The 23,321-nt window shown below is 36.9% G+C and overlaps 1 pseudogene; it reads left to right on the top strand.

The window, feature by feature from the left end:
• The first annotated feature begins 5,819 nt into the window (after positions 1 to 5,819).
• Positions 5,820 to 6,365, top strand: LOC138377360 (ferritin heavy chain pseudogene; annotated as a pseudogene).
• Positions 6,366 to 23,321: the final 16,956 nt, after the last annotated feature.

Consider the following 23,321-nt stretch of genomic DNA (forward strand, 5'->3'; position numbering starts at 1 on the left):
AGATCTTGCAATTGGCTTATGGCCCCCAGTGACTTCTGCCTACACTTCACATTCAATGTTAACAAAACGATCAAGTCATGATTTTTGTCTGCAAAGAGTTCAGAGTTCAGCAAGGACTATAGAAAATAAGTAAAATATCAAGTAAAAAACAAAAACTATAATTGAAATATTTTCATAGTTCCATTTAAAACAAATCCTAAAACTGAGAAGCAGCTGCAGTGTGAAAGAGAAAGTTATTCTAGCTCAAGGGAAGAGCAAATGAAAAGACACAGACAGAGACTTGAGAGGGAATCACCTGCTGAGAACAATGAGTGATTTAGAGCTTATTGATCTCGGAACTTATAATGAGATAGGCAAAGGAAGAGACTGGTTAAGGTCACATTGGAAAGCCATTTTACCGTGCTAAGGAGTTTACTTTAAATTTCTAGGAAATAGGGATACATGCAAGATTTGAACAGGAAAGTGGAATACTCAGATTGTTTCTTTCTGTCTTTCTTTCTTCTTTTTTCTTTTTTTTTTTTTTTGAGACAGAGTCTCACTCTTCCTCCCCAAGTAGAATGCAGCAGTGTCATCACATCATGGTAGCTCACTGCAACCTCAAACTCCTGGACTCAAGGATCCTCCTGCCTCAGCCTCCAGAGCAGCTGGGACTACTGGCCCACACCACAACACCTGTCTAATTTTTCTATTTTTTGTAGAGACAGAATTGTACTCTTGCTCTGGCTGGTCTCGAACTCCTGAGCTCAAGCTATCCCCCTGCCTTGGCCTCCCAGAGTGCTAGGATTATAGACATGAGCCACCAAGCCCAGACAGATTGATTTTTTGAAACAAAACAGTGGTGGTGTTTTGAAGTGTGAAATAAATTAAGGATGAATGACCACAGTTAGTGGAGAAAATAGATTTTATCTTTTTCACCAATTCTAGTTAACCACTGGCACCTTAGATACATGTTTCAAAAGGAAATCTTTGCAGAAAGTGTTGTTGACCCAACAGTAATGTTTGTCCATATGTGCAGATGGAGGTCTGGTCACAAGTCTAGCATCAACACATTGAGTACTGGGTGAGAAGTTCAGAGGGAGGAGTTTCTATAGCACTGGGACAATTGTAGTGAGGGAACAAATGGAGCCCTTAAACTTAAGAGATATTTTAGATGTCAACAGCAGGATGGCATCTTGAAAAAGACAAATAGGAAACAGTGATATGAAGCAATTTTCTTGAATCTGAAAGAAAATTTGTCCATTTTGATTCTTTTGTTTTGGTACAGAAGGGGCTATTAATAAAATAGGGACTAAAAGAAGAATTGCTTCTGCATTCTCTACATTTGACAGTCTCCACTATCTTTTTATTATATTTTATTAACTTGTTATCTTTTTTATTTTTTCTCAGATGGCAGCAGCAATTTCCTTTGGAGGCTATCCTGGAATAAAAGGAAAATTTTGGTTGAAAGGAAAGAATATAGTACTTGTAGAATCTAACAAAACATTTCATATATGAATCATTATGTTATTTATTAAATCATCAAATGTTTGTTCAGTAACTATTTGAATCATTTTGTATAATATTAAAATCAGCAAATATTTCTTCATTGATTCTATATTACCTGAGTAATATAGAATCAATACTCCAAGAGGGAGAAAAAAAGTAGTATAGCCACTTCTCTTGAAAAGGGTATTTTCCATATTTTATTCAGAGTGAAATTTACTACTTAGAAGCTATCCCTTTCCTGTAGCCCCCTAAGCCAAGCTATTAACTGCTATTTGTTCATAGGAAGGAAGTGGTTCTATCTGAGGCTAAGAGCCAAGAAATTTTCATTCCATTCCATTCATTGCTTCTGTTACTAAGTTATTGAGTAATATTAAGTGGCAATTCTGCAGACTTTCCTTTGTCCTACTGAGCAGGGCAATGCACTGGAAATTCCACTAATGTGGGCACAGCCTGGGGCATGACAAAGAAATAGGTGGAGACCAGAAACACATCTCTGGCACATCTCAGGAATGTCCCTAAGGGATGGCTCATTACTGAGTAGCAGAACAGAGACATGACTCAGCCAGAGTTTCTGCAACCGACTGTCTGGGGCAGCTCTGAGAATGCTGGCAGGAGTTGTGGATCAGGCAGTGTTTGCTGGATAGAGAGGAGAAAACTGAGCCTTTTAGTCAGAATTGGAACTCTTAAATAGCAATCTGTATAAACGGGCTTGAGTTTTTTGTCAGCACTGTGATAGTAAGAGAACAAGTCTGCTGTCTGCTTGCAATAACTTTCTCAAATATCATCAATGTATTTGAAGCACATTGAGGACAATTATTACTTAATCAGTGGACATTGGAACTCCTCTTTAGAGAATTCTTTAGAAAAACACCTTAATTTTTACAGCTGAAAAGTGAGGAAGTTTCTGTTAGCAAAGAAATAGTTAAGAAATATGTAAACTTGTTTCTTAAGAAATAAATACTAAGTTGAAGATGGAAAAAAGGAAAAGGGAAAGAGAAGAGAGAGAAGAAAGGTGGCCAAGTAACAGAGCAGAAGGATGAAAGAGGCTATTGATAGGGAGTGTCTAATAAATAGCCCTTATATTAATAACATAAATTTTCCCTATACATGTTATCATATCCAAATAGATACGTATTTTGCATTAGAGTTTTGATAATTTAATATTTATTTTTAGATTGTCTCTGCTATGAAGAAGTTTAAAAATTTCTCTCTCCATTATGCATCACTGAGTTATTCAGAGTCTATTTTTTTTAATGATAGAAACTGGGCAATTAAGACCAAGTACAATCACTCTGTTTAACTTTATTGGGCAATGGTTGCATGATGCTCAGTTGTGGGAATTTGTGTTAAGGTTCATATGACAATTCCTTTATGACACTGAAATTTAAGACTGTCATTGTCTTTGCTGTGTCCCTCCAGTGCACCCTTGATGTCCCTTCTGTTACAATGAATTCATATTTATGAATCTAAAGATGACTAGCTTCTAGTTGCAAAGTTAAATTTAAACCTCCAAGAAGGTGACAGCTGTTGCTAAGTGAGATAATTGCCATTTTCCTCAGGCCAAAAATTCCATTTTGACATATGACAGGGCCTTGAAATGAGTATTCCCTAAGAGAACACTTTTGATCCAGAGATCTCTTATCAAAATTTCAGTGAATTTCCACACACATGAGCAAACTCTATTGTTTTTTTCTTTTTTTTTTTTTTGAGACAGAGTCTCACTCTGTTGCCCAGGCTAGAGTGAGTGCCGTGGCGTCAGCCTAGCTCACAGCAACCTCAAACTCCTGAGCTCAAGCGATCCTTCTGTCTCAGCCTCCCGAGTAGCTGGGACTACAGGCATGCACCACCACGCCCGGCTAATTTTTTTCTATATATATTTTTAGCTGTCCATATAATTTCTTTCTATTTTTAGTAGAGATGGGGTCTCGCTCTTGCTCAGGCTGGTCTCGAACTCCTGAGCTCAAACGATCCGCCCACCTCGGCCTCCCAGAGTGCTAGGATTACAGGTGTGAGCCACCGCGCCCGGCCGTTTTTTTCTTTTGAGATAAAAAACAAGGACATTCACAAGGAGGCTATCTCAGATCTTTGATTCCCCAAACCATTGTTCATACCCAGCTTAAATGGCCCTGGCTTATTAGCAAGGACCCAGTAGAGTGATTGCAGGAATAGAAAACAGTAAGCAGATGGCAAATTTCCTGGTGGAGATGACTTGGTACCTGAGAAGTTTGTAATGAAGAATATGGGAACTCTTCACAGATCCTCTTTTATTATTTATTTATTTATATATTCTTTACCATTTCTGTGTGTAACAATGACAGAAGACTATCAAATGCTATGAAAACCAGCTCTCTTGCTTCTAGTTACGTGACTCTAAGGTGTAACATACACTCCATATCTGCCTGCAAAATTAGGCTAGAGTTACCCCCTGCAAGATTTATGCCTCTGTACCTGCACCCTTCCCTTCCCTCTCCTCCTTCCTCCAGCTCCCTAACCAGTATTTCCTAGTAGTATTTCTTTAATCAATTTCTTACACATCCATCCTTGGCTGAGGGTCAGCTTCTGCTGAACCTGATCAAGCCAAAGGGAGAGGTGAAGAAAAGGGGAGAGACAGAGAGAATATGAGTCCCTGAAAGTGAGATAAAAAAAAAATAGGTTATTGGATGTTCGAATAGGAGAAATCAAAGTAATCTTGGGAGAAAGGAGTGGAAGTAGGGTGAAGGGAGAACCAAGAAGCAAGGTACTGTACTGGTACCACAGTACACGAGGCCTTCATTTAGGGGTGCTGAAACAGCACTCAAACAAAAAGCCCTGATCTAATACTGATCTCATACTGACCTCATACAGACTACTTCATAAGTCTTTAATCTTGGGCAAAGTCTTTTACTCTCTAAGCCTCTGTTTTTCCATCTATAAAATAAACCTGAGATGCTAACTCTTAGAAATACTTTTAAATACGGAAAGAACATTATACCTAAAGGTATTTATTGCAGGATGATTTAAAGATGTGGTCTCCAACTGGAGTTCAAGGAACATGTGGTCATATCTGGAGACATTTTGTTTCTACAACTCAGGGATGGGAAGTTACTAGCTGCCAGTACATAAAGACTAGGGATGCTGCTATATAACCTACAATGCACAGTACAGCCTCCCATTCCCACCCTCAACAAAGAAACAGCTGAACCAAAATGTCTATAGTGCATAGTTGAGAAGCTGTAATGTACGACAAGAAAAAGTTGAAAGAAAATTAAATATTTTAAAACTCTAAAAATAGAGAATGATTAAGAAAATTATAATATATCCCTTAGGCAAAATAATATGCTATAAGTAAAAATAAATTATTTTGTTAAAAATGTTTATTAACACCTATGATGAGATTATAACAATGCAGAAAATACTGACAGTCTATAAATTGTGTAAATTAATTTATTCATTCAAGTCACACTTTTTGAAAGCTACTCCATGCCAGATGGATATTAGAATAGGGATATTATAGTGGTGAGGGAAAAAAATTTATTACTTTCATAAAATTTACATTCTAGTAGGGAGAAAGGACAATAGAAAATATATACACACACACACACACACACACACAGACAGATAGATGATGATAAACAAATAAATGAACAAGAAATAACTTTCTGAGGAATTGATATTGCAGCTGGGATCTCAATTAGTAGAAGGAATGAATCACTCCATGGTGGCAGGGAGAACATTCCCAGACACAGAGACCCAATAGGTTGAAGACCCTGAAGTGAGAGAAAGTTTGACAGTTTGGAAGAGGTGTGAAAAGCCAAAGAAAAGTATGGTTAACAATGCAAGCTGTGGAGAAAGATATACTTAAATTTGAATCCCTGCTCTATGAGATATGAAGTGAGATGTTCACTCCCTCAAAGACTGTTTCCTCAACATTGTTTCATTGTCTATGATTGGGCATAAAAGAACTTCTCTGGATTATTGGGAAAATTAAATTAGGTAACACATGTAAATGGCTAAATGTTATGTCTTTTACATAGTGTGTACTCAATGATAGTTTTAATTCGATAAAAAATTCAAAAGTTATAAATATACAGAGTGTATAAAGTGGAATACAAAAGATACATAAAGATACTTGTGTGTCTAACCGCCCCCACGCCCACTTCCGGTTCCGGGGCAGACCCGCCGCCATTTACACGCCACCCGGCCAGGAGCCTGCCCTCCGCCAGCCGCCTCTCTCGCCCACCCCTGGTTCACCCCAAGGCCTCTGCCGCCGCCAACGCCGCCACTTCCCGCTCGGCAGGCAGCGCTCCCGAGGCGCCTTTGCGTTCTTCATGCTCTCCGCGCCTGCATCGCCCGTCATGGCCGCAGTCTCTCAGGTGCGCCAAAACTACCACACCGACTGTGAGGCCGCCATCAACAGCCAGATCAACCGGGAGCTCCACGCCTCCTACGTGTACCTCTCCATGGCCTTCTACTTCGACCGCGACGACGTGGCCCTGAAGCACTTCTCCCGCTACTTTCTGCGCCAGTCACACGAGGAGAGGGAGCACGCCGAGAAGCTGATGGGCCTGCAGAACCAGCGCGGTGGCCGCATCTGCCTCCGCAGCATCAAGAAGCCCGACCGCGACGACTGGCAGGGCGCGCTGCAGGCCATGGAGTTCGCCTTCCACCTGGAGAAGAGCGTCAACCAGAGCCTCCTGGAGCTGCACCAGCTGGCCACCGACAAGGGCGACGCGCAGCTCTGCGACTTCCTGGAGAACCACTACCTGCACGACCAGGTCAAAGCCATCAAGGAGCTGGGTGGCCACCTCAGCAACCTGCGCAAGATGGGGACCCCGGACGGCGGCATGGCGGAGTACCTCTTTGACAAGCTCACCCTGGGCGGCGGCGACAAGGAGAACTGATCCGGGACTGTCTCCGCGCAGCTATGGGTGCCTTCCCAGGTCAGGCCACCAGCCAGGTGTGCATATTCCCCTTTCAGGACGTTCACTTAAGTTTTTTTCCTTTCAGTTTTACCATTGTTTCCAATAAAGTTATCTGGTTCTTAAAGCAAAGAAAAAAAAGTACGTGTGTATATGTGTGTGTGTGTGTGTATTTATATGTATGCTATGTAATACTACACATACACACGGTCATAGGGTACAGACAGTGGAAGATAGATTAGAAGGCCTCTGAGAGCCTTCTTATCCTCTAATGCCAGGACTCTACAAATTCCTGTACGATGGTAAATGACAAATAGCTTTTGATATATTTACTCATTCATGTCAGTTCTTTGAACCAATGAAGAATGACTATCTGATTCATTAAAGTATGAAAGTGTAGTGGACACAAAGTGACAATTGGAAGAACCTGGTCTAGTGACCGACAGATATTAGTTCTCTCTGAGACTGCTGCATATTAATTTTGTTACCCTAACAATCACCAACCACTCCAAGCCTCAGTTTCCTTAGGTATAATGAATAGATTAGACAAGACGATCTCCAAAATCCCTTTTATGTCTAAGAGTCTACATATTGCAGATCATTTAGGAATAAAAGGTAGTTTGACAAGATTTTAGTCTAATCAGTTAGAAAACTGATTTTTAGAAGATAACACTGGTTTCTTGCCAAAATAAAAATTAAAGATATCTTCTAATAAGGAAATGTTTATTTATAATTTGTATATTATCACAATCAAAGTATTATAAACTCTCTGCTTTAATGCATTTGCTTTTAATTTTGTTATTTACATACAGAAATAAAAATGGCCATGTTTTTACAATAAGTAGTTTAAAGAGACGAGCCAGTCACATAAGAAAATTCTATAAATACCTCCAGTGGAGAAAGAGAAGGCAGCCTAGACCTCATTGAAATGACCATACATTACACAGAGGACATTCCTAAGGAATGTTTATCTCAAAAGCTCTCATCCAAAATTGGCTCACCAATACTTTTTTATGCCATAATTCAAAATAACTTTCCAATCTTGTCACTAATTTATGAGTTAAAGTGATTTACAAATATTGTTTCATCATATAACAAAAGAAATGCAAGGCAAGTGGGGCATATACCAGCTTTGTTTCACACAACTTAACTGAATAAAGGGCATAGGCCTAATGGTTTATGGAAAGTCACATACAAATAAGATAAGGTCAGGGTCAGGATCCACTTAAAATCCATTAAAATGTCATTAAAGTCACTGATCCACTCCACATAAAAGGTAATTATACTGTCTGTTGATAAAGAAAAATATTCTTGCAAGAGGATACAGTGACTCACATAGTCTCCAATACCAGTAAATGTATGAAAAATTTTATATGAAAATGTTTAGTATATATATTCTTACTCATAGTGTATAATAAAGCCCATAAGTGGTATTCAATTGTAAGAATTATGAGGACAAATTCCAAGACAGTCTTTCCATTCATAACTCAAAACCAGTTTTGAAAATATTTTATAGCATGCCTTGAAAATGCTAATAATATTGTTTCCTGATTATACTATTGAGATGTTATTTAAAATTATAAAAAGCCCTCTAACATATGGATTATGTATAAAATTATAAAATATTCAACTGAGAAAGGGGCTTTGGTTTTTTTTTTTTTTTTAATTCTGTAGATGAGGAATTAGGGCCAGGAATTAAATGAGAGAAGATGGTCAATCTTTTCTACATAACACATAATGTATTTTATTTTTAGAATTGTCCAATTTCTCACATGTAGTGAACTCTTAGAGTACCTGGAGTCTGTTATCAAGGTGTCTTGAGAACAATTGTATGAGCATTGTGTTTTTCTTAGTGAGTTCATCTTCCCAGTGCAAAACAAAATTTTTACCAATGTTAAGGTGAAAGGGAACAACAAGAATTCCAAACAAAAAGCAGTGTGTGTGGGAGGGTGGATCAAGGGCTAATTGGCGAGGGAAGGGAGGCTTTGTTCAAAATGTAGATGGAACACTTGCATTTATATCTTTTTCCACTTAACTTTACCTTAAAGTGATATTAAAGGGATTCATAAATAATATAAATTTGCAACAAAATGAGCAGAATGGTGTTATTCACAAGCTTTTAACACATTTCTATAAGACAGAAAGCAGATGGCAAAGTGGTACTATTGCAACAGGATAGAAAAATCTGTCGCCCTAGAGGACAGGAAGAGAAGGCAGCAGCTGGGGAGGAGAGAGTCAACATGTGCTGCAAAACCATAGGAAGGTTCAGGACTTGGAGCAGCAGTTACCATAAAAGGCAGGAGATTAATTTAAGGCAGGTAGATAGCATAAGTGGCCTACTTCATTTCCCACAACTGGATGCAAAACACTTGGAAGACAGCTTTCTAATTCTACAATCAAAAATTAACATTTTAAGGGTAGTTGAATGTGTGGAAGTAGCCACCCAAAATAAGACCATCTATCTTGTGATAGATAGGGAGCCACATGTTTAGCAGTCCGGCTCTCCGACCTCATCCTAAAGCAAAATCAGGTCCCTCACACATCGGAAGAATTCATGGTCATGAACCTATATAATGGATAACCGACATGCTCAGGACGGTTGGGAGAAGCCTAAAACATGAAAAAGTCAAAGTAAACAAACAAATAAATGATCCTGGGAAACAGATATTCACAAAAGAAAATAAAACATCCACAAATATAACAAGGGTCATTCTAGAAAGCAAGAAAAGAGAAAATACAAGAGAAATAATTAAAAAGAAATTAATAGTCATTTCTGAGAGATACAGGCCTAGAGCAAAAGGGTGAATTGAGTTTTAGCACAGCATGTGAAAAAGATACACATTTACTTTCTTCTCCTGCTCCCATAACCTATTTTTCCATGCTCTGAACCCCTATTCTTTCTGTAACCTAAGGATGATATAAAAGCATCAGCAAGTTGACCATTTCTCTGAGTTCTTATGTTTTGTATGACTTCTGAACACATGTGAGCATGTAATAAAATTTGTATGCCTTTTTCTGTTTAAAAAATGTATACAATAAGGAAAGTATTGCATAATTTCAACACCACAATGACAAAGAGGAATTCCTAAAAAAGAAACCAAACTAGTCAACTACAAAGGAATAATAATCAAACAGGCATCAATTTTCTTAACAACAAAACTGCATCCTGAAAAAAAATGCTACAATGTTTTCTGAGTTAACCAATCTTCATCTTAGGGAGAGGATGGTAGACAGGGTAGTCTTTGTCACACAATTAAGATGTCATAATGTCACTCTGCACATAGCCTTTCTTAGGAAGCTCCTCAAGTGTGAGTTCCAGAAAAAATAGGGAGTAACCAAACAAATAAATAAAAAGAGGAGGACAGAACTATGGAATATAGAAAATAGAGAATACCACCCATGAGTCACATAGAATTGTACCAGAAGGGTTTATAAAGTAAGCCCAGATTGAAGCAGCAGAATACAAAGTTAGAAAAGGGAATTATTTCAGGAAGAAAAAAAAAAGAGGTGTATCATAGGTTTTTTATTTTTAGAATTCTGAAGAACCTCAAATATGACAAAAAGTATAAAGAAAAAAAAGTCACCTTTATATTCCAGAAAAAAATAGAAATGAAAGAATGAACAAATGAATAAAATTAGACAGAAAAGAAAATGTGCTCACAGCATACCCTGTGGTTCCATACAAACATTATTCAGATGGACATAAATTAAAACCACCTCTTATTGCCTTTCAATTTTATAAACTAAACTATAGATAAAGACCAGAAGGGTTAATTTTGATTATGAAACAAAATAAAATGTAACTAATTTTGATAGCACAAGATAAAAATATTTTAACAACTAAAGGAAGGAAGTTTAAGAAGAGCATGAAAAAATGTTATGGGTGATAATAACATACACATCTTGAACAATGGATATTTGAGAGATATTGCCTATTGTTGATGGAATAAGAATAAAAGTATAAGGATATAATTTATGACATAAAGAAAACTAAACAAAAAATAATAGCAATCTCACTCTCACAAAAAGAAACTATTGAGAGTGAATGCTGAGTAAGGTCTCTATTTCCACCTATAATTCTACAAACACCAAAGCTACTTTTTAATTAATTAAGAAACAGTATAGACGATGATACCTGTTTAAAAGTAGAGAAAAAGATTAAAGGAAGAGAAGTATAATGAAAATGTTATTTTTCATTATAAACCCATCTCTACTATTGATATTTTTTAGATTGATGCTACTTTTTTAAAAAATAAACTTTCTATTTTGTAATAATTTTAGAGTCATAGAAAGGTGACAAAGATATTACAAACAGTTCTCAAACCCACACTCAGTTACCCTTATTGTTAACATTTAACATGAGCATGGTACATTTATCAGAACTAAGAAACTGACGTGGTACATTACTGTAATGTTAGTTGAACTCTAAGCTTTATTTGCATTTCACCAGGACTTTCATTAACATGCTCTTTACGTTCCAGATCCTACCAAAGGTACCACATTCCATTTAGTTGTCATGTCACCCAGTCTTTTCTGGTCTGTGGCAGTTCCTCTGTTTTTCTTTGCTTTGAATGACCTTGATAATCTTGAGAAGGTGCCGGCCAGGTATTCTTTACAATGTCTTCCAATCTGAGTTTGTCTGTTTTTCTCATGATTAGACTGTGTTTATGGGTTTTGGAAAGATTATAAGAGAAGTGAAGTGCTCGTCTCTTCACATCACATTGGAAGTACATGGTAGCCAGGTTACATCACTCATGAGGTTAACCTTGATTATTTGGTTAAGTTTTTCCATTGTACAGTTGCTATTATTCTTTTCCCTGCTCTATTCTTTGGAAGCAAGTCATTAAGTCTAGGCCACACTCCAGTGGGCGTGGGGGTAGGAATAAAGCTCCACCTCCTGTATTGGGGAATATCTACACATTTTATTTGGAATTCTTCTGGAAGACATTTTATTCATTCAGTCATTTGTTTTGTATCAGTATGGATTCATGTATACTTATTTTATACTTTAGTTTATAATGCAGTACTATATTACTTATTTTGTTGTTCAAAGTTTTCCAGCTTTGGTAATCAGGACCTCGTTTAGGTTATTTGTGTCCTTAGGTTATTTGGGTCTCATCCTTTTGTTCTAGAGCACTTCATTACTTTCTGGAGCTAAAAGAAACTCCAGGCTCATCTTTTATTTTTTTCTGCCCTGGTTTTAGAATCAGCCATTTGCCGTTTCCCAAAGAATGCTGTTTTGTTTTGTTTTGTTTTCCAATGGAGAATAATATTAATATTTGGAAATCAATGTCTGAGTGTTGGGTGCGATTGTTGCTATTGTGGTGTCATTGCTTCATTGCTTCTAGGACTTCTCAATGGATGAAGCTAAGTCACATATATATGCATATAATTAATAAGTAAGTCATGTATACATACTATATTAGGTTCATCAAAGAAACAGAACTAGTAGAGTGCATGTATATACACAAAGATTTATGTTAAGGAATTAGCTCAGGCAATTACGGAGTCTTGACAAGTCCAGACTCTGGAGCATGGGCCAGCAGGCTAGAAACCCATAGAAAAGCAGATGTTGCAGTTGAGGTCTGCTGCAGAATTCCTTCTTGTTTGGGTTAAGGCAGTCTTTTTGATCTCTGTAGGCCTTCAAAGGATTAAATGGTACCTATCCACCTTGTGGAGGGCAATCTATTAATACTTTACTCAAAATCCACTAAGTAAAATCCACTGATTTAATTTCATCCAAAAACACCCTTATAAAAACATCTAGAATAACGTTTAATCAAACTTGGAGGAACTGCAGCCCAGACAAGTTAACATATACAATTAACCATCACACATACATATCTGTAACTATTTCTGTATCTATTATATATTCATATGTGTTTACATATTAAGTTAAAGGTAAGTTCATACTGATATCTAATAGATATGTGTAACTTCATTTTTAATAAAATATTTTACAACACTGCACATCTTGAAATAATTTCATTAATAAGTATGAAATTGGAAATTTTAAGATTATGTTTAATCAAAAAAGTTGTTAGAAATTATTGAAGCACGGAGTGAAATAATCATTAATTCCTGCTACATGTCAGATATTTTATGTTTCTTATTTGGTTTAAGCTGTACAATTATGGGAGGGAAATAATGAAAGCATTTGACAAGTCAGGAATCTGAAGCTCAGAGAGAAGAGAGAACGTGTCTAAGTTCTCACAGAGTGTTAATTTTTAACAAATAGTATGATCCAGTGGAAAGGAGATATAGTGCAGTGAACAGGAGCAGAAAATTAACATGAATTAAATTCTTAGGGCTACCATAACAAAGTACCAAAAACAGTGTGGCTTAAAACAAAGAAACTTATTCTTTCACAATTCTGAGGTTAGAAGTCAAAAAACAAGGTGTTAGCAGACCCACGCTTCCTCCAAAGGCTTCAGAGGAGGATCCTTTCTTGTCTTTGCAGCTTCTGATAGTCCCAGATATTCTTGGTTTGTGGCAGCATGACTCTGATCTCTGCCCCTGTCTTCACATGGACTTCTTATTTTCAAGACACCAGCCATATTGGATTAATTTAAGAGCCTACCTATGGCCCCATGTTAAATGGATGATATCCACAAAACACCTGTTTCCAAGTAAGGTCACATTCACAGCTACAAGAGGGTTAGGACTTCTACATATTTTTTGGGAGAACACAATTCGACCCATAATTCCTCCTGAGTGATGCTTATATCATTCAGAGAGCCACTGAAACTGTTGTCAAGACAATGTGTCCAAGGTGTGCATGGAGAAAGGACACTCCAAAGTATGTAGCAAGCCTAGATGGTGGTGACCTGTGCCCAGTGCCCAGTAGCCAGATTCCTTACACATAGCATGAAATGGGTGAAAAGTAGCTGAGATTGTGAGTAGAGCCTTCTGCCTTTCCTACGTTTCATTCAGATGTATTTCCTTACCTATCTTTCCCTTGTCATCAAATCTTGGTAGAGGGGTAGAAGGTAGGATATGCTGAAAATACAAGATACAAATGCTAAGAGGGCTGTTTCTGGCAAAATGCCTTAAGATGTAAGGACACAAACTGACCTAATATAATTCTCCATTAGAAAGTAACAGAAATAGGACATAAAGTATTTCCCTTCCACTTCCACCCCTCTTTGGCATCATGCAGAGCAAAACTTTGGGATCTTTTGCAGGCATCCATATTTCAACAGCAGGCATAGGGGATTTGGGCTCAAAGGTGAGGGTGGGGTTAGATTAGCAGAAAAGGGAAGAGACAGTAGGTGCCAGGGTAGCTGACTGGATTCATTTACAAAGAATGTAAGAAAAACTTTGAAAATCACTACTGAAATAGGGAAGAAATTTATTTGGGTTAAGCTGTTATATAAATTGACAAGTTCAGTAAAATATGAATCATTAGTGTGAATTGATTAATGTCAAGGTTGTGATGCTTGAGGAAAGTAGACTTATACTTAATTTTATGCCAATCTATGATTTTGGATCTTAATTTAAAAATAGTGATACTGAGCAGTGAAGAAATTTCTCCAAGTCTAAATGTTGGGGGAATGTTAAGCTTTAAAATCAGAGAACATTTGTTTGTCCTTCAAAAAATATAGCAATCTCAGATGATTAAAACAGGGAACATCCAAAGCTTCAGTGCATTGTTCAACCAGTCATTGTTTAAAGTATTTCCAAAAGCTACTTTTTTCATTAAAAGTATTTTCTTGTTTTTTCACTTTGCAGATATTCTCACCATATTTTTATTTTATTCAAATAATTATCCTAAATTTAAAAAAAAAGACTGACAAGAAAGGAAATGCAAAAAAGAATTAAAACAACAAATGATTATGGGGTTAAAGGGCTGTAAATGAAAATGAGAAGCTAAGAGAATTAAATATGTTTATATTTTGTATAAATGTGTCATATACCTAAACTATCCATACCCCAATGTGTGTGTATGTGTGTATAAAGTATACAACATACATAAGTCACATGGAGAAGCAATACCTTGTGACCAAAAAGCCTAGGCATACTTAAGAGACCTACATTAAATGGAAGGCAAATAATGAAATATTTCCCAGTATCAAAGACTGTTACACTTTGGAAACATTTCCAATGTGGTCCATAAGTAAACACATAGACAAATGACTACATCAATAAATGGATACACAAATCTAATGTGTATTCTCAAAATTGAGGTCATGACTTCAGTATGCCTATGTTGTAATGAAATTACAATATACTTTAATGTTTTATGGTTTCAGTGTAAGAATATTCTTTTAAAAATTTAAGAGAACACTTCTTCAAAAATACGTGTCTGGGGGTGGCAGGGTGGGCTTTTTAAAGGCAGCAAAGAGTAATAATAGCTCATTTTGAAAAGGGATGTTCTCTAAATAGACTTTTCTGAAGTTACAGGTACACATTTACACTTCCTAAGGGACCAGTGATAAAAATAGCCAACAATAGCCCTTAACTCTATGGCTATAGCACAATACTTCTCTATAAGGTTTATTTTCACAAAACTTTTATGTTTTCTATAGCAATGAAGTACAAATGCTTTTTTCCCTAATTGATATGAATTATCTATAGATAAATATGTATAATATGCCACATATTCTTGAAGTAATATGCTAATAATTACAAAAATTTTGAGTTAGCCTACCTATTATATCATTTTAAAATTGAATAACTGATATTGTTGATATTTTTATAAATCTTTTATCTTTTAAACCATAGACATTTTCTGAAAATCAATATATAATCTTTTAACTTGAATGCATTAGGGGAAGTTGCTAATTAAAGGGCTCTTTTGGATATGAAGTTACTTTTTCCCTTTCCATGTCAAGAATTGCTACAAGTTTCTTTTTAATCATATTTTATTTTCACTTTTATTGTGATATGACTTTCAGGGAATCTTATTTTAAATCATAGATAGAAAACTCAAAATATTTTCTGAATTTTCATTTTAAAACTTAATTTAAGAATTTAGGCTGGGCGCAGTGGCTCATGCCTATAATCCTGGCACTCTGGGAGGCCGAGGAAGTAGGATTGCCTAAGCTCAGGAGTTCAAGATCAGTCTGAGCAAGAGCAAGACTCTCATATCTATTTTTATTATAAAAATTAAAAAATTAGTCAGGCATTGTGGCTACAGGTGGGACCTGTAGTCCCACCTACTTGGGAGACTGAGACATCGCTTGAACCCAGGAGTTTGATGTTGCAGTGAGCTACAACAATGCCACTGCACTCTACCCAGGGTGACAGAGCAAGATTCTGTCTCAAAAAAAGTTAAAATTAATTCATGCCACCTGTTCCTGTAGCTGTTGATTGTCAAGAATCAACCCAGTTCCAATGTTCCCACAGCTTTTACAAATTCAAAATAAAATTATAATACAGTTTAAAGGGGATAATACACACATGATTACCTTTGGGAGTAAAATTATGAACCTTGGAAACCTTAAGAATCTTGTAAGAAATTGCACGTGTTGCAATGACCCACTATCGACATATTTTATTTAGGTTTTTAGGCTCCACAAAACAGCATTGAAAGAAAAGTTTAATTTAATTAATTGAGCAACCATTTATCCAGCTGTCACTATGTGCTCAGACTTGGCTTTACTGATGACTACAAAATGTCTAAGATACCTATGTCCTGCTCTGGAGTAGTTGGGAGTCAACAGAGAAAATTTTCACATAATCATAACGTTAAGTGATAGAGCAGACATGAAGAAACTTATGCAAATACAAAAGTGAGAAAAAATATGTTAACACACATTATAGTATTTAACCAATAAACCTAATGTAGTTGTTTTAATTCTCTTATTACAAATGACAAAACTAAAAGTAGAAATCAAGCAATACTCTAAATAAGTTAGGAATCAGAGATTCAACACTTATGTGCACATATAGTGGTAACAGTCATTGGGTGTCAGGCAGGTGGGTGTGGGGAGGAGGGGATGGGTATAGTCACACCTAAAGGGTGCAGTGTGCACTGTCTGGGGGATGGACACTCCCGAAGCTCTGACTAAACATTTGTAGCCCCATAATATGCTGAAATAAAAAAAAAAAGGAATGAGAGATTTAATTCAAAATCTACTTGACATCAATATTGATATGGTTACAATTCTATATATAATATCCAGAACTTGACTAATTTTGCTTAGGATTATAGAAAGGGAAAGTGCTATAATGAGGATGTATTTGAGGCGATTCTGGATGAATGAGAAAGGATTTGCTAGCTGGAGTGAAATAGGGGAAAAGAGAGGAAAGAGCCTGTGCAAAACCATGGAAATGTGAGGAGGCACGGTGGGGTCAAAGAATGGGAAGGTAAGATATTTGCTACCTATTAACATAAAATTTACAGTGCTAGTGGAAGGAATGGATGAGAGAGGATGAGGAACTAACCCAGAACAGGCTATGAAAGGGAGTATATGAGCCAAGAAATAAGCTGGGACTTCATCCTTCAGGAAATCAGTAAATGAACAAAAGACTTTTCAGTAACCCTGGTGACAATTTGTAGAACAGGTAACCTGTGACTTTTAATTTTAAAATCAGACTTGACCTTCCCTGATATGGATGAATTTCCTGTTACTTAGGCTTGAATCCACTGCTCAAGCTTGTTTCTGGGTTGTCATTTACTGTATTTACATAAGTAACAAACTATGTATTTGAAGAGAGTAGAGGCAATTTATATAAGTATACATGTACTTGGATGTATGATAAAAAATTGTATGATTTTCTGTTTTATAATATGTGATCTTTTACCTAATCAATTTATTATTGATTCCTTCTTCCTTTCTATCCATACTCATTGAACTCCTTCTCCATCTATTGAACTCCTTCTCCATCTGTATGGCAAGGCTGTTCATTAATCATTTTTGTTCTAGATATTCTAAAAGATACAATGGAAAATTAGACACTGATTGTTCTGTTGAGCTGTCTATAATTTAATAGTGAAGACATGATGTCTGCATTTATCATTCAAATCTGAGAGAGAATTTGATGACCATCCAAAGAAAACAGAAAACCTTCTTCAGGACCCAAAGAGCCTAAGAGAAAAGTAAAGGTCTCCATTCTCCTTTCCTGTTTACTGAACTTTTTATTAGATTAATGCACCAAGAAATAGTAGAAAGCAGGAAGTATATGAACTTTGGGAAAAGCAAGCCTGAATTTATTGCCTGGGGTCCTCAAATTTCTGAACTGGCTTTTTTGTTTGCATAATGGAGACACTTGTATCTTCTTTTTAGGGCTGTTAGGGAGATTGAAAGGAATACTCTTTGTAAAATGTCTGTTAATAACACATGCATTTTCAATCATACTGCCCCTTTTGATACACTTCCGGTCCAAAGTTCAATGAGCCCATTGCAATGGATACAATCCATGAAGGAAAAATATTTAATGGAAATACACCCCAAGAGATCTTAAATTATGTCATGCTTGTTTAAAAAATGAACATTGTATTAATACATCCTTGTTTACAGTTATTAAATACTACTTGAAATTTCAAAGCATCATAATTGAAAATAAGGCAAATAAATTGAATAAGTGACTAATTCTTTTCAAGCTTTCAACACAGCCCTCTACCTCCTGGAAATCCTGGTAGAGAAAGAAGACAACAGGGTTTTTCATTGTGACTTCCATTATGAGAACGCATATGTTAGGATGTGAGAGTTGTTTACACAATTTTATACCCCACTTTCTAGTCAGGCATTTAAAGTCTGAGAATAGCAGAAACATAGTAAAATCTGAAAAATTACACGAAAAGGCCTTTGGCCATGGTGAAAAGCTGTAGATAAGAGTCAATTTGCCATAACCAAGAGTCCTGCATTCATTGCTCCAGGAGGTTATTATTTTTGAGCCTCATTACATGCATCTGACAATCAGAGGCTCTTACACAGGCCTCTCCTGTGAGAATAGATATGGGAAAGGGTTTTGTACTCTCAGGTGAAGAGAAAGAGAGCTGTAGATACAATAGATCGATAAGAGCAGCTGACTTTTCTCCAAGACATATATAACTGTGGGTGTGTGTACATATATTCAACTAACAAACATCATTTATTAAATAACTGTGGGATACTTTGTAACTGCAGTTAACTGCAGTTATATAGAGTTAATTCACATATATATACTCTATCCTTGTTGCAGCTTCACATAAAATATTCTAGAAGGAACAAAACAAACACAAAGTTTACATTTTACTCCTATGATGAAAGTGTGAATGACTACAACAGAACTTTTACAACTTTTGTTGTGCACACATGATATTTTTGTACTAAAGAAGTAAAATCACTAACAGACTCTACTGAAATGCTTTACTATTCTACTTTATACATGAAACACTGTAACATATAAACATTAGAGTCAATATGCTCTTATTTTGGTTGAGTTGGGAAATATTGTGCTTTATGTATTTGAGATGTTTAAAGAAATTGAAGACTTAAACTTTGAATTTTGTAATAGCTTATATACTCACCTAGTTTAAAATTACAAAGGTTAAAATGAAACAAACAATGAAAATTTTCTTTCTGGCCAGTTTTCCTCTTCAGAGCAAAAAAACCACTGGGGTTTATCTTGTTTAACGCCAGGGCCCCTACAATTTGAGAAGTATAGAGTCTAGTATATATCAACAGAGAAAGAGATCAAAGGTCAGGGATATAGATTAGTAATGCATTAGGAATGAAAGTAGAGATGCACTCATCCTGTTGAAAAATTAGGAATGATTTTGATGAGGAAATATTAAAGTCTATCAATCATGCAGATAGCAGTTTTACACACAGATTTCTAGATTGGACCTGTTTGACCGGCTTGGTCTCAGAGCTGCTAATATAAGAAGAAGTAAGGCTGATGTAAACAAAGTAAACCATCACTGGAAGTTCAAACCTTCTTAAGATACATTTTAGGAAATTTAAAAAAGGCTACTATCCAGAACTTGAGTAAAGGAGAAAAAAGGGGAGTGGAGAAGAAAAGGGAGGAGAAGAAAGTTAAGCAGAAGAGAGGAGGAGAGGAAACTATTGAAACATACTGAAAAACATGAGATGTTGAGTCATGCTTGAGTTTCTCTTTCTATTCCAATATTTGCTACCCATTTGACTTTGGGCAAACCTTCAATGTTTGCTTATGTAAGAGAGTAACTTTATTAAAGAATGCTGTGCAGATAACATGCAAAGGGCCCAGCAAATATATGGTCTATCTTTTATCATTACAAATGTTAGTTATGACTAAATAAGAAGATAATTTTCAATTTCTGAAGGATTGAGATTCTCTAGTGTAGAGTTTATTCATATAATTCATCTGCATAATAGGAAAAAAATCTATTTTCTTTAAATTTGAAATAAAAGAATTTATAGATACAGAAACTCATAAAGGAAAGTAAGTATATCACTCAAAGTCAGTGCAAGAGAGTAGGTTAAATAGCTTTCTTCAAGATCATCAAAAAAGTACAATTTAAAAAATATGGTTACTATATATCAGCGGGCAGAGAAACTTCAGTGTATAAGATACTGCACCATTTTGATAACGTCTTAATAAAAGTGAGCCTAAGTATTTTAATGTGGCTGTTTTTCCAAGACATTTCAATGGGGGCAAACTTTGTAATTAGTGCCCTTTATATTTAGTTGTGTCATTACTTTTGTAGATCCATTTAGTGCCTGCCTTTCTAGAAACAGCTTCCTCAATTAGCTCATGTTGTTTCCTGCCTGTAAGGACATAGTCAAAGACCACATCCTAAAAAGGTGGTATTGGCCACCAATGGTTCTTATACAAGTCCTGTTTTGTCCAGGTATTTTAGGATACTAAGCAGTATGGGGAAATGGGAGCAGAGAGAGATCTTATTAGGGCTTCTAGTGCCACTTTTAAAATTTCACTCTGTGATCTAACTCTCAGGCAACCATGAGCGCTAGCTGTGTCCTTGTGTTTGAATCTTTCTTGGCTAATTCCTATCAGTATTTTTATGATTCATTTTGAGGTGTGGCCAACTGTAAATGTCTCAGCACTAAGCAAATACCATTAAATCCCAGGAGCACACTGAAAAGAAGTTTATTCAGGCAAAATAGAGGGAATCTCAGCACAAGTTTCATAGACTGTGATTAAATCTATTTGTTATAGTCTCCAAAGCCTTGGGAGTATGTATGAGAGATTAAGTTAATTCTTTGGGTTTTTGTAAATTGAGTTTGGAATTAAACTCCCTGGTAAATACATCATTAGATGTGCATTTCACCTTGCATTTCCTTATCTTGGTTCCCTAAAATTTAAAAATAAAATGTAAAAACAAATTCTACCTTACATAGATTTGTAGATTAATCAGTTTCTAACAGCTCATGTCTAAATTAGCCATCATATCATTTAATCCTCACACTTGTCTTCTAATCATTTATTCTTCACTCCTTAATTTATAAATGCTGACTCAAATATCAGTAGGATGATAACAGTGGATAGTATTTATCCCAGATCTCAGTTTCTGAAGTGTTTCAGAGAAGCAAGCATTGTGCTTATTCGTGTTTACATCTAGATTTCAATACTGTCAGATATTTTGTGGGTTAAATCCATTATTACAGATTTATGTCAAGGAACTGCTTACCCACCTATTGCACTAATCATTGCAAAAATAGTCTGACTGTTACTATACTATTTTTTTGAAATAACATATACATTGGATTGGAAATTTCTTTCATAAACACAGATAAGTTTGATGATAATGCTAGCTCTAGAATATTACTTTTGAACTCTTAAATTCACATTGTTATTCGACTTATCTCTTCATTTCTCAACTATGCAGCAAGAATCAGAAACACATTTATGTCTACTGGACATCAAAGGTGGCGCCTAGACACATGAAATGTGTGTCTCAATCACCTCTTCCCTTCCTCCTACCCGAGATGTCATTCTGGACCACTGAGCAATGACTTTGTATTCTTAGAGTTGTTTTCTAGGAAACAGTTGATAAGAATTTAATGATTCTGCTTCCTTACCTAAGGAAAATTGTAAGGTATAAGGTGGAGAAATTACACCACGTTCCCTCTGTATAGTGACATCTACTGGGCTGTAGCCCACACTGATTTTAAGCAAGTGCCTGCTCGTTTTATGGGGATCAAAGCTCATTTCTCCCCATGTTCAAACATCTAGTTCACTGGGGTCCAGAGTAGTAATTTTCACTTAAACATCAAAGTCATTTCCAGAGTTTTACGAGTATACCTGAAAGGATATGCTGGAAATACACTCTGATGTGCGGGATCTGTAAACCTCAATCTGTTGGCATGATTCAGAACAGCTTTTCTCCACAAAATTGTGAAATAATTTCTTCTTGTAATTATGTTTGGGGCGTATTCTAGAGGGGAGGGAACTTCATATGAGTCAGTGAAGAGGTCAACAGAATTACTGCCTTCGGGACGTTAAGGAAACGCAATCGGAAACAATACCCGTTCAAAGAATAAACTTCTGAGACCAGATTGTTGGTTTATCTCGACCAGTTTTAGAAAATTTCCTGCAGGATAAGGACAAGGCTCATGCCCTTTTAAAAACGCATCTCTTTGCCTTAAAAGGATGCAGTGATCCTCCTCGTGGAAAAAAAAAAAAATCTGTTTTGCACTTTGGTATTTACGGCCACGCAAAGCGTGTGCTTTCCAAGAGCTGCCAGTAACAAAAACCTTGGAGCGCACCCTGCAAGTTGTTCACTCCACCGTGGACTGAGAAAGAGACAGAGTTCTTCTTCGGCAGGTCTTGCAGCCTGCTGCCGCGGATTCCTGCATCTCGAGGGGAGCCCCCGCCAAGGGTCGGCCCCGCCAGGCCCGCCCTCGCGGCTCCCTGCCACGCTCTCGCGGGCGCGCTCTGGGTGGGGCCTCGCGGCCGGTGGAGATGCGGCCGGGGCTGCGCGGCCGGTGATGCGAGCGGCTGGGCGGCGCGCCGGGGCAGCCCGAGCCGCGCGCCGCGTCGCTGTAATCGGACACCAGAGTGCTCGCCCCCCGCGCCCGGCCGCTTTCCATTCACTCCGAGGTGCTTGATTGAGCGCCGCGGAGAAGGGACCCGGGTGCCGCGGCACTGCAGCGCTGAGGATTCCTTTACAAAGAAACTCAGAGGACCAGGAAGAAAGAATTTCTCCGTTGGGACGCTCTAGAAATTAAGGTCTTCTGGGAAAAGGATTGGAGACACACACGGATCCAACCCGGTACCAAGTTGAGGACTTTTCCGTGCTGATTTCTTCCAACCGTGGTAAGTTGGATTAATTATTTTCAGCATTACCCATTTAGCAAAATGTAACTTTTGGGTCTGTGTATTGACTTTTCATACATTGGTGTGCTCCAACCTGGACATTTTCTTAAGAGCACGCGCGGTTTGTAAGGGAAACGTTCTGCTTGCTGAGAGCCCGGCTTGAGTTGTTTCTTTAGGCTGTGACACCTGCGGAGAGTTTAAAGTTGAGTATTACAACGCCTTGTAAGGCAAAATTGCTTCAAAAGGCATATGAGAATTCTTTTCTTATATGTTATTAGTTTTTAATGAGTACAAGTGAAAACGCCTAGAGAAGCGTTTGTGGCTGAGTTAAAGGGACAAAGTTGTAAGATACCACTTGTGTGTGTGGGGGGGGGGTGTTGGAGGGGGCATATTTAAAACACTTGGCTTTCGGTCTCTCACCTCTCTCACTAGGTAGGGTGAAAATCAGATGGCTTGGGAGACTAGCTTCATTTGACCTGTCATTTCATCCCCAGTATTATTCTTTTAAATTTGTGGCACATGTTCTTTTGGAGGACACATATCAAAAATAAGATACTGGCAATAGCAATATGTAAAAAAAAATGTGTAAATAGTATGAGACTGCTTAATAAACATACAAAGGTTAGACATATTAATAGATTTTTTTGGCTTTAACTATAAAGTCAACAAAACAAAGGAGCAAATTACTAAGGGAAAGTCACCCATAAAATCAATTTTCTTCTAAGTTAATTTAGGGATGACTGGGTGAAG

Source organism: Eulemur rufifrons, chromosome 29 (genome assembly GCF_041146395.1).
Source record: "Eulemur rufifrons isolate Redbay chromosome 29, OSU_ERuf_1, whole genome shotgun sequence".
In the NCBI taxonomy this organism is placed as follows: domain Eukaryota; kingdom Metazoa; phylum Chordata; class Mammalia; order Primates; family Lemuridae; genus Eulemur; species Eulemur rufifrons.